This window comes from Hyperolius riggenbachi, chromosome 1 (assembly GCF_040937935.1).
Source record: "Hyperolius riggenbachi isolate aHypRig1 chromosome 1, aHypRig1.pri, whole genome shotgun sequence".
Lineage (NCBI taxonomy): Eukaryota > Metazoa > Chordata > Amphibia > Anura > Hyperoliidae > Hyperolius > Hyperolius riggenbachi.
In genome coordinates, this window is record NC_090646.1 from 577,117,778 (window position 1) to 577,131,572 (window position 13,795).

At 44.7% G+C, this 13,795-nt stretch overlaps 1 protein-coding gene across 2 annotated transcripts in view; it reads right to left on the minus strand.

Annotated features, from left to right (window-relative positions):
* Nucleotides 1–6,588: 6,588 nt before the first annotated feature.
* ATG10 (autophagy related 10) overlaps nt 6,589–13,795 on the minus strand; it is a 196,847-nt gene continuing 189,640 nt past the window's right edge. For both annotated transcript variants that reach the window (XM_068271698.1, XM_068271699.1), the window contains exon 8: nt 6,589–6,817. The gene's annotated coding sequence lies outside the window, so the exon portion shown is untranslated. The remainder of the gene's footprint in view (nt 6,818–13,795) is intronic.

Sequence of the window (13,795 nt, forward strand, 5' to 3'; positions counted from 1 at the left end):
TATTTTTGTTAGTTAAAGGCATGAGTAAAGACTTTACCTGATGTGAGCTTTCGTATAAGGTACCAAGATGACTCAAGAAAACATGAGTGGGACAGAGTATTAATAATACATTTTAAGATGCATACACAATGTTTTGTCAATTGTGATTAGTTAAAAATCTAGCAACGTACAGGTGTCCCATGTTTAGTGACCTACCATTTCCGATGTGGGGCTTCTGCATTAACTGCCCTTACTTTTCGCCATATAAGAAGCACTTTTTCTCCCCAAAAAATGGGGCGGAAAAAGTCCTATACGGCAAAGGCAGGGAACGCCCGCCGATACGAACCGCGACCTGCCGTCGGGGATTCCCTGCCTGTGCGACCTGCTGTGGCCGTCTGCTTGCCCCCCTCCTCGTGTCCCCCGTGTAGCCTCGGGTCCCCCCCCCCCCCCCAATTGAGAAGCGGCAGCTGCTTACCTCCTCCATCTTGCCCGTGGCGATTGAAGACATCCGGCTTCTGTGGGCGGCTTACTCTAGTGCCGGCTTGTAATGATGCGTCATCGATGACGCGTCATTACAAGCCGGCACTAGAGGAAGCCGCCCACAGAAGCCGGATGTCTTCAATCGCCGTGGGCAAGATGGAGGAGGTAAGCAGCTGCTGCTCCTCAATCAGAGGGCGACCCAGCGAGGACACACAGGGGGGACCAGAGGACACCTGAATGAGGGGGGGGGGCAGACAGCTGGGTGCAGACACCAGACCTATGGGGGACAGAAACCTGGGGGCAAACAGGAGGACACCATTTGGGGGAGGTCATGTACAAGACGCTCCTGAAATTGGACGCACCAGGTTTAGTTTATATTTTTTTTTTTGCCCTCTAAACCTAGGTGCGTCATATTCCGGAGCGTCTTATACGGCGCGAAATACGGTACTTACGGATAACAGCTAAATTGGTCTTACAAATGTTTGCTATACATTGATTCTACTTGCATCCATGGAGTAAGAGGATATTTGAGCTTCTATTCTGACATCAAGGGGATACAGGTAGAATAACACTATCGGGCACACAGGCCCAGAAGTTTATCTAGTGAGGGAAGCTCAAAAAGTTCCTTAAAAAAAAAAATACTCAAATCAATGGACCTAAATTTAACCCCCTTGGCGGTATGATTCTTTCTGGATTTTAGGGTCTAAAAGCTGTACAATTTTTTTTTTGCACCCGTTCAGATCCTAAAACCTGGGAAAAAATCATGCTGCCAGGGAGATCTGCGCAGCCCCAGTAATCACTCACCTCCCTCCAGCGCTGCAGTTATGCCTCCATCTTCTGGGTGGTGCTGCAACTCTAAAGTGAGATTGCCAGCTGTTGTCATGACAGCCGGCGATCTCACCAGGAGGAAGCAGAGCCCCGCTGGAGATGAGGAATGGCGTTCGACGTCGGGATCCCTGGGAGGTATGTAGAAAGGCTCCCGCTGCGTGCATTGCTCTGCATAGAGCCTCTGGCGGCTACCCCGAGCAGAGGTCTGGATTATCGCTCTGAGCTGCAGTTTTCCGCCCCGACTCTAGCTCGAGGTTACCGCCAAGGAGGTTAAATACACTAGCACACTTTTTTTTAATATATATATATATATATATATATATATATATTTACCACTTTTCTCCTATGGGACTCAGAACACATAGATATTGGGCTCTATTCATAGAGGGGAGGGAGGAGGGGTGTTTGGTTGTGCTTTTAAAGTGTTCTGTCTTGTATATAAGAGAAGCCATGTGGTCAGCTGCTGGGAAATGACACCCAAGTATCATTTTCAAATAAAGATTTCATGAGATCATATAGGCAACCTCTAAAATGTTTAAAGCAATGCTTGCCAAGGCAACACAATGGTGGTTTGTGAATATCTGGATACAACTAAAATAGTATAGGATTAATTTGCATTTAAAAAGATAACATCTGAATGGTTGACACGTAAAATACATTTTCTTAACATTTTATCAAACTTAGAAGTTTGAAAAATAAAAAAAATGCTACATGCTGGGCCGTCATGCTGATTGTTTGGCTTTAGCAGTTGGAAATATTTAAAATACCCATACAGCCAGCCAGTGAAATCACAATACTTGATCTGCATGTTTTCTAGAATTCAAAAACTACAAATAATGGAACTTGGCAAAGTGGTGGAGATGAGGCTTTATTTTACACTTAGAGTGAAATTTCACTCCTAGGGCCCTTTTATACTTGTGTGCTGTGGTAGCAGTGTGATTAGAAGCAATTACACCGTAGTCAAAGTGCACTTCCGGGAGTCAGTCGCAGGGTAATGCAGTGTAGCTTGTGCATTTCTTGTGTGGCGCCCAAAGCTCTTCCATCACATAGTGTTGCACCGCAGGCACCGTGTCATGCTTCATTAACTTAAATGGATCCTGCGGTGGTAAGTGTAAAATGTGCCTAAAACCTGAAGTGGGAGGGATGTGGAGGCTTACATATTCAATTTTAAAGTCCCTTGGATCCTCTGACTAATACTTTTGGCGATAGACCCTGAACAAGCATGCAGCAGATCAGGTGTTTCTGACAAAATTAGCTGCATGCTTGTTTCAAGTATGTGATTCAGACATTACTGATGCTAGAATGAACAGCAGGACTGATGGGAAACTGGTATTATTTAAAAAGAAATAAATATGTCAGCCTCCATATACTTCTCACTTCAAGTTACCTTTAAATGGAGGTTTACCTGTTTAAAAGTGTCAATGTCCTCCCAATATTCTTCATAGGAGAGGCCACTGCCAACTGTTGCAAATGCAATGCCTAGTTGTACCAAGCAACCCTTTAGCTGCTGCATATTCCTTCCAGTGCGGGCAGCATGTATATACATATGACAGCGTCTAGGGATGGATCTATACACAAACATTATACAGTATATAAATCTTTCACCATAACGAGTTGTGCACGCATGCACAGCTTGAATCCTGCAGCAGGGCAGGTACTTTGTTTTTATATAGCGTATTGAGACTTTGGGTGGGCATTTGAAAAGTGAAACTTGCACTTTAAATTTCATTTATAAATCTGGAAACATGATTCTTCCAACTTTTTGGTGATTAATACCAAATTTTTGTGCCAAGAAAAAGTCTAAGGGCGTATTCACAGTGGACGTTGCGGTTTAATGCGATGTTAAAGTCGCAATGTGTCTACTTTAAGAGGTAATGCACTGTAAGCAGTGAGTTACCACAATGCAACATTTTCAACGTGATGATAACGTCACACTGTGAACGGCCCATAGAATTATTATTTCAGTGCGGTAATCTGCGTCATAAGACTTTATAACGCAGCTCCGCAACGTCCCACTGTGAGTGCAACCTTAAAGTGAACCTTAAGTCAGAGAAAACAGGCCCGACAGGACTGGCTACACGTAGCTTTTTCCGCATTCCCGACTGCAATTAGCGCTGTTGCGGGCCGCAACCCGTACAAAAATATGCGTTGCCGCATTACGAACGCATAGATATGCGGCAAGGTATTTTTGTATGAGTTGCGGCCCGCAATAGCGCTAATTGCAGTCGGGAATGCAGAAAAAGCTACGCGTGGCCAATCCTGTCGGCAAAAATGAAACTAGCTGGCAGCTGGGGACCAGAGGATTAGTGAGTGGCTGCGAGGGCACAGGACTGCTGCAGGGGGCTGGTAGAAGCTCCAGGTGAGTAAAACTCATTTTTTTTTTCTGACTTAAGGTTCACTTTAACGTCACCATTTCCCCTCTTTTTACCCACAAAATATTTTTCAGTACATAGAAAGTACAATATTAGTTTAGTGTAGGAACGAAAAGTAATATCACAATTGAATTTGAGATAACTTATTATGGATAACTTATCACTTGCTGGTACGTAAAAAAATGATTCTACCTATAAATGTAAAGACGTTTCCTGTGTGAAAACTTAGAGAAAAATGTAGTACGGTATGCTGTCCCTGGTCTGTTTTCCCTGTAGAAAGAGAACCCACACCTCAATTAAAGGACTCACGAAGTGACAAATAGAAAAACAATAGTTTTACTTACCTGGGGCTTCTTGGAGCCCCTAGAAGTCATTTGGGTCCCTCGACATCTCCGGTCTTCTCCCATCTTGGCTGGCAGATTCTGAAGAATGCCAACCGTCTTCTGCGCTCCCACATCACCCGGAGCGTCCGTAGGTCGGCAATTGTCAGAGGCTGCCAGCAGAGACGGGAGAATAGAGATGCGGTGACGGACCCAAATTACTTCTAGGGGCTGGAAGAAGCCCCAGGTAAGTAAAACTAAATTATTTTTGTCACCTTGTAAGTCCTTTAAATGAGAGAATTCTGTCTTAACTTTGCATCTGTTTTGGATTTTAGAAATAAAATCTATTTTCTAAATAATAATAATAAATAGCAGCCATTTTTCAGCTGCATGATGACAAATATAAAATATTTTACATTTATTGGAGGAACCCCTCCCTTCCTTTCATATTGCCGGGACTGGTGGAGTACCAGGTGTCCAGCAAAGGAGGAATTGCTAATGGCTGCCACCTGTATAACACTAGTTATGAAAAGAGAAAGGTGAAAAGCATGAACTGAAATGCTCATAGGTTTGAAGGAGTGTTTATCTTTGTATGTGTCAGAGTGGCGCAACTAAATATTTAGAATTAAAAAAATGTTTGGTTTGGGGCTGCTTTAAGAAATTATTTGCATATTTATATGTAATATAAGTTTGTTTTTTGTTTTTTGGGGGGGGGGGGGGGGGTGAGAGGGCCTATTGGTCCCTTCCTTATACCATTCTTGTGCTTCTGGTTTTCAATGAGCTTTTTGGGCAAATAACTTCGAGTTGATGCAAATTTATGCAGCTCAAAAATGAACCAATCGAAATTTACCTCAGCAGGATTCGATTGGTTCATGTTCAAGCTGCCTAAATGTGCATAAATTTACATCAACTCGAAGTTATTTGCATCTACGTGACCATCACTACTTGCAATAATGATGTCCATAAACTGCTTCGATATACATTGGCACCATCTTATAAAAATTGAGAACAAAAAAGACAAAATAACTTTTTTTAAATAAATGTTTTATATTCAAAAGAAATAAAGATGAAATTGACAGCTATAGCTCCACCATGACTACATTATCAAGATATAGTTTTGGTAAAAGAAGAATTTCCCAAAAAGTTGCTGGCAAATTACTCTTCACCAGCATGAAATGCTGTATACAGCTTTAGTTATGTTTTTTCATGCAGTGGGACAATGCTATATATATTTTCATATAAATACACTTGTACCTGCAACTTTTGCCCTTTGTGATCATTTCAGGTAACTATTCATTGTGTATACAGGTGTCCTCTGATGTTTATCGCTTGCCTCTTGGTAATTGGATGTGCTAGGAAACCTTGTCTACTACTGTATTTTCTGATGCAGCTGGCTCCTGCTTGCCTCTTCCCCTCCTCTTTTCATAGGCTGCTTAGCAGTAGGCAATGAGATATCATTTTTAGTTGACGCAAAAGTGTCCACATTGAAGGAGTTTCCTGAAAATTGTAGAGTCCTCTCCTGCAACTTAGATAATTCCTGACATGGATGCTGATGCTGGCATGGAAACTCCAGTTACAGAATTGCAGGTCTGCCCTTTAAAAGATAACCAAAGTGACATGATGAGATAGACATGTGTATGTACAGTGCCTAACACACAGATAACTTTGCTGTGTTCCTTTTTTTTCTTTCTCTGCCTGAAAGAGTTAAATATCAGGTATGTAAGTGGCTGACTCAGTCCTGACAGGAAGTGGTTACAGTGTGACCCTCACTGATAAGAAATCCCCCTTTTTATCTCTTTCTTGCTCTCAGAAGCCATTTTCTGCTAGGAAAGTGTTTTATAGTTGGAATTTCGTATCAGTGAGGGTCACACTGTAGTCACTTCCTGTCTGAGTCAGGACTGAGTCAGCCACTTACATACCTGATATTTAGCGCTTTCAGATAGGGAAAGAAAAAAAAGGAACACAGCAAAGTTATTTGTGTGCTAGGAACTGTACATCCACTTGTCCATCTCATGTCACATGTCACTTCGGGTAGGTATCCTTTAATAAAAAAATAAGTTCATGGTGGGCTTAACCACTTAAGGACCACGTGGTTTTCTTCTGATCGGTGCTGCGTGGACTCTCCAGCCCGCAGCACCAATCAGGAAATAGCCAGGGCGATCAGACTTCCCCCCTTTTTTTCCCACTAGGGGGATGTCCTGCTGGGGGGGTCTGATCGCCGCCGGCTGCCCGCACTTTCCGGGGGGGCTCTTCAAAGCCCCCCTCCGCAGCGCTTTCCGCCCTCCCCGGCTTCTGCCTATCCGATGCCGGCGATCCCCGGCCAATCAGAGGCCGGGGATCGCCGATCTTCGTCACGGCGCTGCTGCGCAGCAGCGCCGTGTGATGTAAACAGCGGGGATTTCTTCCCCGGATGTTTACATTATGCGTGCGAGCCGCGATCGGCGGCTCGCACACTGTTCACGGAGACAGTCTCCGTGAACTAGCATGGAAAGGCCGCTCGATCGAGCGGCCGTTTCCATGCTATACCACTAACGACCCGCCGACGCCTATGGACGTTAGGCGGTCGTGAAAGCCTGTAAACATTTCCTAGCCAAGTTGACCCTTAACTCTTTTCCTTTTATTCAATATTTTATTGTAAATATTTTCTCAGCATCTCCTGATGACCACATTGTAGCTGATCTATCTGCAGATGTTCACCAGTGCATCTGTTCCACCTCATGCTTGGTTGATCTGTTCTCTCTTGGACATTTCCGATGGTCCACGTTTTTTCACACGTTTCCATAGCATATAGAGCGCTTTCAGGTTGGCCTTAAATGACACCATCTGATTTCCCAGGAGCTGTAATTAGATGTAGAAGGATAAGGAAACTCGTAAGATTGGCTGACGATCGCGTATAGAACAATGGGATAATATCAGGCAATGTACAAATGTGCACAAACAGAACGTGGCCTTGTACTGCAAAGTGAATGTAAGAAAGCTATGCTGGAAATGCTGTATATTCTGCAATAGTAAACAATATCCGAAGATATAGAGACAGATTTATTAATTCCAAATGCTCTGGCAAAACAGCTCTGCAGACTTTGCCAAGACAACTTCAGAGGAAGGCGACCCTTCACGGAGGCTTCGCAACCCTCAGCATGAGAAACAAGACTAATGTAATCCATTCCGTTGTGTTTACACTTCTCGTCAGAAAGCATATCAATTAGGCTAATAGGGCTTAAAACTTTAATACGTCGGTAAGAGAACAGAGATCAATAAAATCTATAGGCCAGACCTCAACAAATAATTTCCTGTAGAAAGTAAACAGCAAAATGTGTACACAAACGCTTAAACATCGGAAACAATTCAAAGAAGTCTGTTATTTTGCCGGCAGTAGGAAACAAGGAAACCACAACTGGAAAGTGACGTGAATAAGTAAATTAAAACAAACTATGAATATAATACTCACATTGTTATTAATGAGGTAAAGCACTGTTCATGTCACTTTTTTGTTCAACCACACAGATTTACTGCGTCTATTTACCCGCAGCTAAAATCTTTCCAGTGGAAAGTAGTAGGTCTGTGGTACTATTATGGAAAATAAGGAGCGCCTAATTTGCTTCTGACAGTGCAGCAACATTAATTTCAGGACTGGAGCTGTCAACAAACTGCAGGGAGCAATGTGTTGTGGGCAAAAGCTGACAATTAGCTTTCCCCATCAATTATCTTCTATTCCCCTTCCATGACCTAGTAACCCTCTCCCTCTAACCTAAATCCTCATAACCTCATAAGGTATGTTACCCCATGCTCTCTAGACTTAAGTCCTAATGTAACTGCTTCATTTAAAAAAAAAAAAAACATGTCCCCTCCAAGTCCTACTAGCAATCCCTACTCAAACAACCCCCTTTCTCCCCTCCGTATCGCAAAAAATTCTCCCTCCAATGCACACCCTCCCTCTCAAAAATGCAGAGCAGAGTCAGGTTTGCACACCAAGTTAAAATGCAGTCTTTGTTTATTGCACAAGGTTAGCACATGCTTGTACTCAAAGTACAAAAAAAAAAAATATATTAAAGAAAAAATAAACTATAATTCCAAATAAAAGCCAGAAATTGTAAAACATAAATAAAAATGATGATTTGAATATCATGTAAACTGTATAATTAACTGAAACTCTTACTAGGGTAAAGCTTTGGTTCACATTGGCATTAAAAACACAGTTTTTCACATAAAAAAGCAGTAGATCAATGCATGTGTTAACGAATTTTATGCTAAACATATGATCCGCTCATACATGTCTGTTGCCAACGGATCCATTGCTTTTGTTCTGATAAGCAGATCACACTATAATAGCGGACAGTGGACATGTCATACATAGCAGGTGCTTGATTTTTTAGTCTTTTGTCTTGTTTTGTTTTTAGCAAACGGTGCACTTTAAAACCCACCCCTGGACATAGATCACATGGTAGCAGCTAACTGTAATCAGAGTGTTTTTGAGGAGTCTGCAGTTGAAAATCATGTTCTGAAATTTTGATCACATGACCAGAGCAGTACAGAGATTCAGTATTTGAGCTCTGTAGTTGGACCTGCTGTTGCTTCCTTGATTGCATCATCCTGCTGCTTCCTGTTTATACAGAAAAATGGGTGGGGGGACAGACTGACTCTCTCGGACAATCTGTATTGTAGGCATTGGACAGTGTTTGGCCCCGTGACCAGGTAGTGTACCAGTGATTTACCAAGCTGCTTATACACAGATACAAATAAGCTCTGTGCAAGTCAGCCCCAACACAGATCTTGGAAAACATGTTACTGGTTAGAGGTTTTAAATATTCTAACATTTGATGGTGTCATCCTTTCCTGTACCCAGCAGTTATCGATCGTTAGACTGATAGCACCAGGCTGAAGGCTTGTTCTATCAAGTCCATTGACCAGTCAAACGACATGTAAATTAGCTGTAATTAGCATTTCAAACGTTTTGTCGTCTGTGTATACAAGGAGTCTGAACGACTTTTTGTTTGAATGACAAGTCGTTCAAACATCCGGTTTGAACGACAATCTTGCATAAAACGTATGTATGCACCTTAAAGAGGAACTCCAGCCTAAACAAACATACTGTCATTAAGTTACATTAGTTATGTTAATTAAAATAGATAGGACAGTTGGAACTGTGTCTCATGCTCCCTGTCAACTCCTTATTACCTGTGTCCTGAGCACCTCTCCCAGTTGCTAGGCAACGTGTATAACAATATAGGAAATCCCATCATGCTCTGCACAGCATCAGGGGAAAAAAGCCCAGGTTTTTTCTTTGATGGGTGGAGCTTAGCTAAAAATGCAGCTAAAAATGATGCTTTGGTAAGAAAAACAAAGTTCTGATGCTGTGAAACTGTTAAAGAAACACCCAGCCTTTTCAGTTCTGCTGAGTAGATTTTTAGTCCGGAGGTTCACTTTAAGCTCTATTCTTACAGGTGTATGGAAATGTATGAGGAGGTAGCTTGTGCAAGGACAATTGCACTAAAGCACCAATAGCTTCAGTTCATACACACATTTCTCACTCACATAATGAAAAAATTGGACAATAGTTGCAGCGCTCTTCCACCGATCTCAATATACAACCAGCTGCAAGGAGAATACGTGAAGGACTCCCTCTCCTGCTAAAATGGTAAAATTCAAAAAATAGAAATGATCTTCTGCACTAAAATGACCCGAGGACTTTTATTTACCTGGGGTGTCTTTCAGCCCCCTGTAGTTTGTCAGCTCCTTTGGTGGCCTCCCAGTCTGATCTGCTGTGCTGCTGTCAGCCCCGCGACTGGCTCAGTCTTGGACTACTGTATATGCATGCCCCTCCAGCATGCCTCCTTGACCACGCTCCCTAGGCTAGGAGCGCTCTGTGCATGCAGAGAATGCTACTGGCCACTGGAGCACGTTCGAGGAGGTGGGTGCCAATGAACCAATGATGCAAGATTGAGGAGAGATTGCATTTTACAGTGGTGGTGATTAGTGTTTTTCTTTTTGGACTGGCAATTTGTCATTGTCTTTTCTTTTTTTTATTAGAGCTCATTTATTTTGCAGATGAAAATATTTTATATTGCAATAAAGTAGAATTGATGTGGTATTTATGAAAAAAGCAAAAAGCAAGTCAAATGAAGCAATAATACGGAAGACACCACTGCTTCTCCTCTCCCAAGGAATTCAGGCCAGTTACAACTATATATGAAACATACAGAACACTGTAGCTATATAGAAACTACTGCTTGCACAGAAGCAGCAATCTGACATGCCGATCTAGGACCAGCTGCCAACATATATACCCGGCCATGAAATGCTGGATTTTGACTGAAGGGAACCCTTCAAGGCTGAGTGATTTTGATGTGGAGCCTGGAACTGAAGTGAAGCCTTCGTCCCAATGACCTCAGAATCCTGCAGAGCACCTGGAATTTTTTCCTCTTTGAATTTCATTAAAGCCAAATTGTGGCCTCTCCAAGAACGAGGCTGCAAATTTAATTATCACAGAATGACTCTTCTGATTTGCTGCCAATCATTTCTGCAGTCATAAGCCTGTAATCTGTAGCATCGCTACTACTGTTTCAAAGGGAAGGAAAGGAATGTGGCATGGCTGATACAAGGAGGAATAAAGTACACAGGAAGACGTTTCATAAACCTCCGAACACTCCATCAGCCACCAGACATAAATGGGGAACTCTGCTCTGAAAGCATTTATTAACTATGTGTTTTATATTTTTTCTATACAGAAACTTCTGTTCAAAAATGTGAAATAATTGGTGCAGCAGTTGATTGGTGCTGGTCTCCTCACTGCTTATCTGCAGCATAAGAAAAGTACAGTAAACCGGGCCTATCTGACCTGTAACATCTTCTTAAAGAGAACCCGAGGTGGGCTTCTGAAAATGCAATCCACATACAGAGGCTGGGTCTGCCTATACTGCCCAGCCTCTGTTGCTATTTCAATCCCCCCTAAATTCCCCCTGTTCTCTGCAATCCCCCATAAATCACAGCCGTGCTGTGCGGGTTATGTTTACATCTGTACTGTCAGTCTCGGCTGCTCCCCCGCCTCCTGCATAGCTCCGGTCCCCGCCTGCATTCCATCCCTCCAATCGGCGGGGAGGGAAGGGAGGCGGGCGGGGACCGGAGCTCTGCAGGAGGCGGGGGAAGCAGCAGACTGACAGTACAGAGATAAACACAGCCCGCTGCGACACGCTGTGTGTCGACAGCACGGCTGTGATTTATGGGGGAATTCAGAGCACGGGGGGGGGGCTTAGGGGGGATTGAAATAGCAACAGAGGCTGGGCAGTATAGACAGACCCAGCCCCTGTATGTGGATTGCATTGTCAGAACCCCACCTCGGGTTCTCTTTAAAAACCTCCCCGGCGTTCTATTGAGATCGCCAGGGAGGCTGCGGGAGGTTTTTTTTTTAATAAAAAAAAAACTATTTCATGCAGTCAACTGAAAGTTGGCTGCATGAAAGCCCACTAGAGGGCGCTCCGGAGGCGTTCTTCCAATCGCCTCCGGCGCCCAGAATAAACAAGGAAGGCCGCAATGAGCGGCCTTCCTTGTTTTGCTTAGATCGTCGCCATAGCGACGAGCGGAGTGACGTCATGGACGTCAGCCGACGTCCTGACGTCAGCCGCCTCCGATCCAGCCCTTAGCGCTGGCCGGAACTTTTTGTTCCGGCTGCGCAGGGCTCAGGCGGCTAGGGGGGCCCTCTTTCGCCGCTGCTCGCGGCGAATCGCCGCAGAGCGGCGGCGATCAGGCAGCACACGCGGCTGGCAAAGTGCCGGCTGCGTGTGCTGCACTTTATTTGAAGAAAATCGGCCCAGCAGGGCCTGAGCGGCAGCCTCCGGCGGTGATGGACGAGCTGAGCTCGTCCATACCGCTCAGGAGGTTAAAGGGACTCAGAGCTGAAAAAATAAAAAGATTTTATACATACCTGGGGCTTCCTCCAGCTCCATCCACCTGGAACGCTCCCATGCTGTCGTCCTCCGCTGCCCGCAGCTTCAGGAACTGGGGTCCCTACACTTCCGTCATCGCGGCCAGCCTACGCAGGAGAAGTGCACCCTCTACGTATCTCTCCAGCGCCTGCTGGAGAGATAAGCAAACAGTGCACTTCTCTTACGTTAGACTGGCCCCGATTGACGGAAGTGCGGGGACCTGGTACCGGAGCTGCAGACATCAGAGGACGGCGGTGTGGGAGTAATCCAGGCGGATGGGGCTGGAGGAAGCCGCAGGTATGTATAACATCTTTTTATTCTTCAGCTCTGGTACACTTTAACCATTTCCTGCCATGGGCTGAAGGGAAGAAGAAATTGTTTTTATTTTCTACATAAAAACATAAGTTACTCTTTAAGCGGATGGCTCTGACTTCTTTAAGACCAAAGCCGACACCGCGCCCTTTGTAGACATGTGATTGTTGTGAATGGCTTACAGCAATCATGGGGTAAGGAGCCAATGAAATAGGCTCCTGCCAGATATACAGTAGCTCTCCTGTCAGCAGCGAGCGGGTGCAGTGATGAGGAAAGTGAGCGGATGATGTGGTGGCAGGAATAAGCAGCCAAAAACAGGGAGTAGATTTCAATCACTTTTTCATCCGGAAGCGGTTAAATCAGAATCCCCTTCTCCCCTTATACACACACCGGCCCACACGTCTGCTGTTTAGCTTCTGTATTGGTGCAGAGGTCATATATGTTTGGATTAGTGAGGGAAGGGGTGGAGTGACTGAGTGGGCGGGAGGGGCATGGCTGAATTTCTCTGTATGAAAAACAAAACCAAAATGAGGCTTATCAGAATTTCTTGTCTAGTAGGCAGCGTTACAACCTGCATCTTTTTTAGAAACACTTTAGGTTTCTTTAATGTTAGTTTTAACAGCATCCCCCAATTTTAAGCAATGAAAAGAAATACACTGAAATAAACACTTAAAGAGACTCTGTAACAAATTTTTCAGCCTTAGTTCTTCTATACTATAAGTTCCTATGCCTGTTCTAATGTGCTCTGGCTTACTGCAGACTTTCCTAATTGCACTGTCTCTGTAATAAATCTTATCTCCTTTCCTCTGTGGTGTCTGTCGGGCTAAGGCTTGAATGTGTGGAATGTGCAGGGCTGCTTGTGATTGGATAGAAGCGATACACACCCTCTGCAGGCCAGGCCCCCTGCACACTCTGTATGACTCACACACTCTGTTTATGTGAGCCTATTACAAGCTGGTTAGTTTGTTTGTAAACACTGCCTAAAACTGTTAATTACAAGCCAGGATTGCAGCAGAGAGTGGCAGAAACAGCACAGAGGGGCCCAGGAGAACATAATGAATAGAATGGTATGCTTTTTAGTGTAAGAATATTAGAGTATAGATTCTCTTTAACCACCTTAGCGGTATGGACGAGCTCAGCTCGTCCATTACCGCCAGAGGGTGCCGCTCAGGCGATTTTGATCAAATAAAGAGCAGCACACGCAGCCGGCACTTTGCCAGCCGCGTGTGCTGCCCGATCGCCGCCGCTCTGCGGCGATCCGCCGCGAGCAGCGGCGATCCGCCGCGAGCAGCGGCGAAAGAGGGTCCCCCCAGCCGCCTGAGCCCTGCGCAGCCGGAACAAATAGTTCCGGCCAGCGCTAAGGGCTGGATCGGAGGAGGCTGACGTCAGGACGTCGGCTGACGTCCATGACGTCACTCCGCTCGTCGCCATGGCGACAGGAGAAGCCAAACACGGAAGGCTGCTCATTGCGGCCTTCCGTGCTACTTTTGGCCGCCGGAGGCGATCAGAAGAACGCCTCCGGAGCGCCATCTAGTGGGCTTTCATGCAGCCAACTTTCAGTTGGCTGCATGAAATAGTTTTTTTT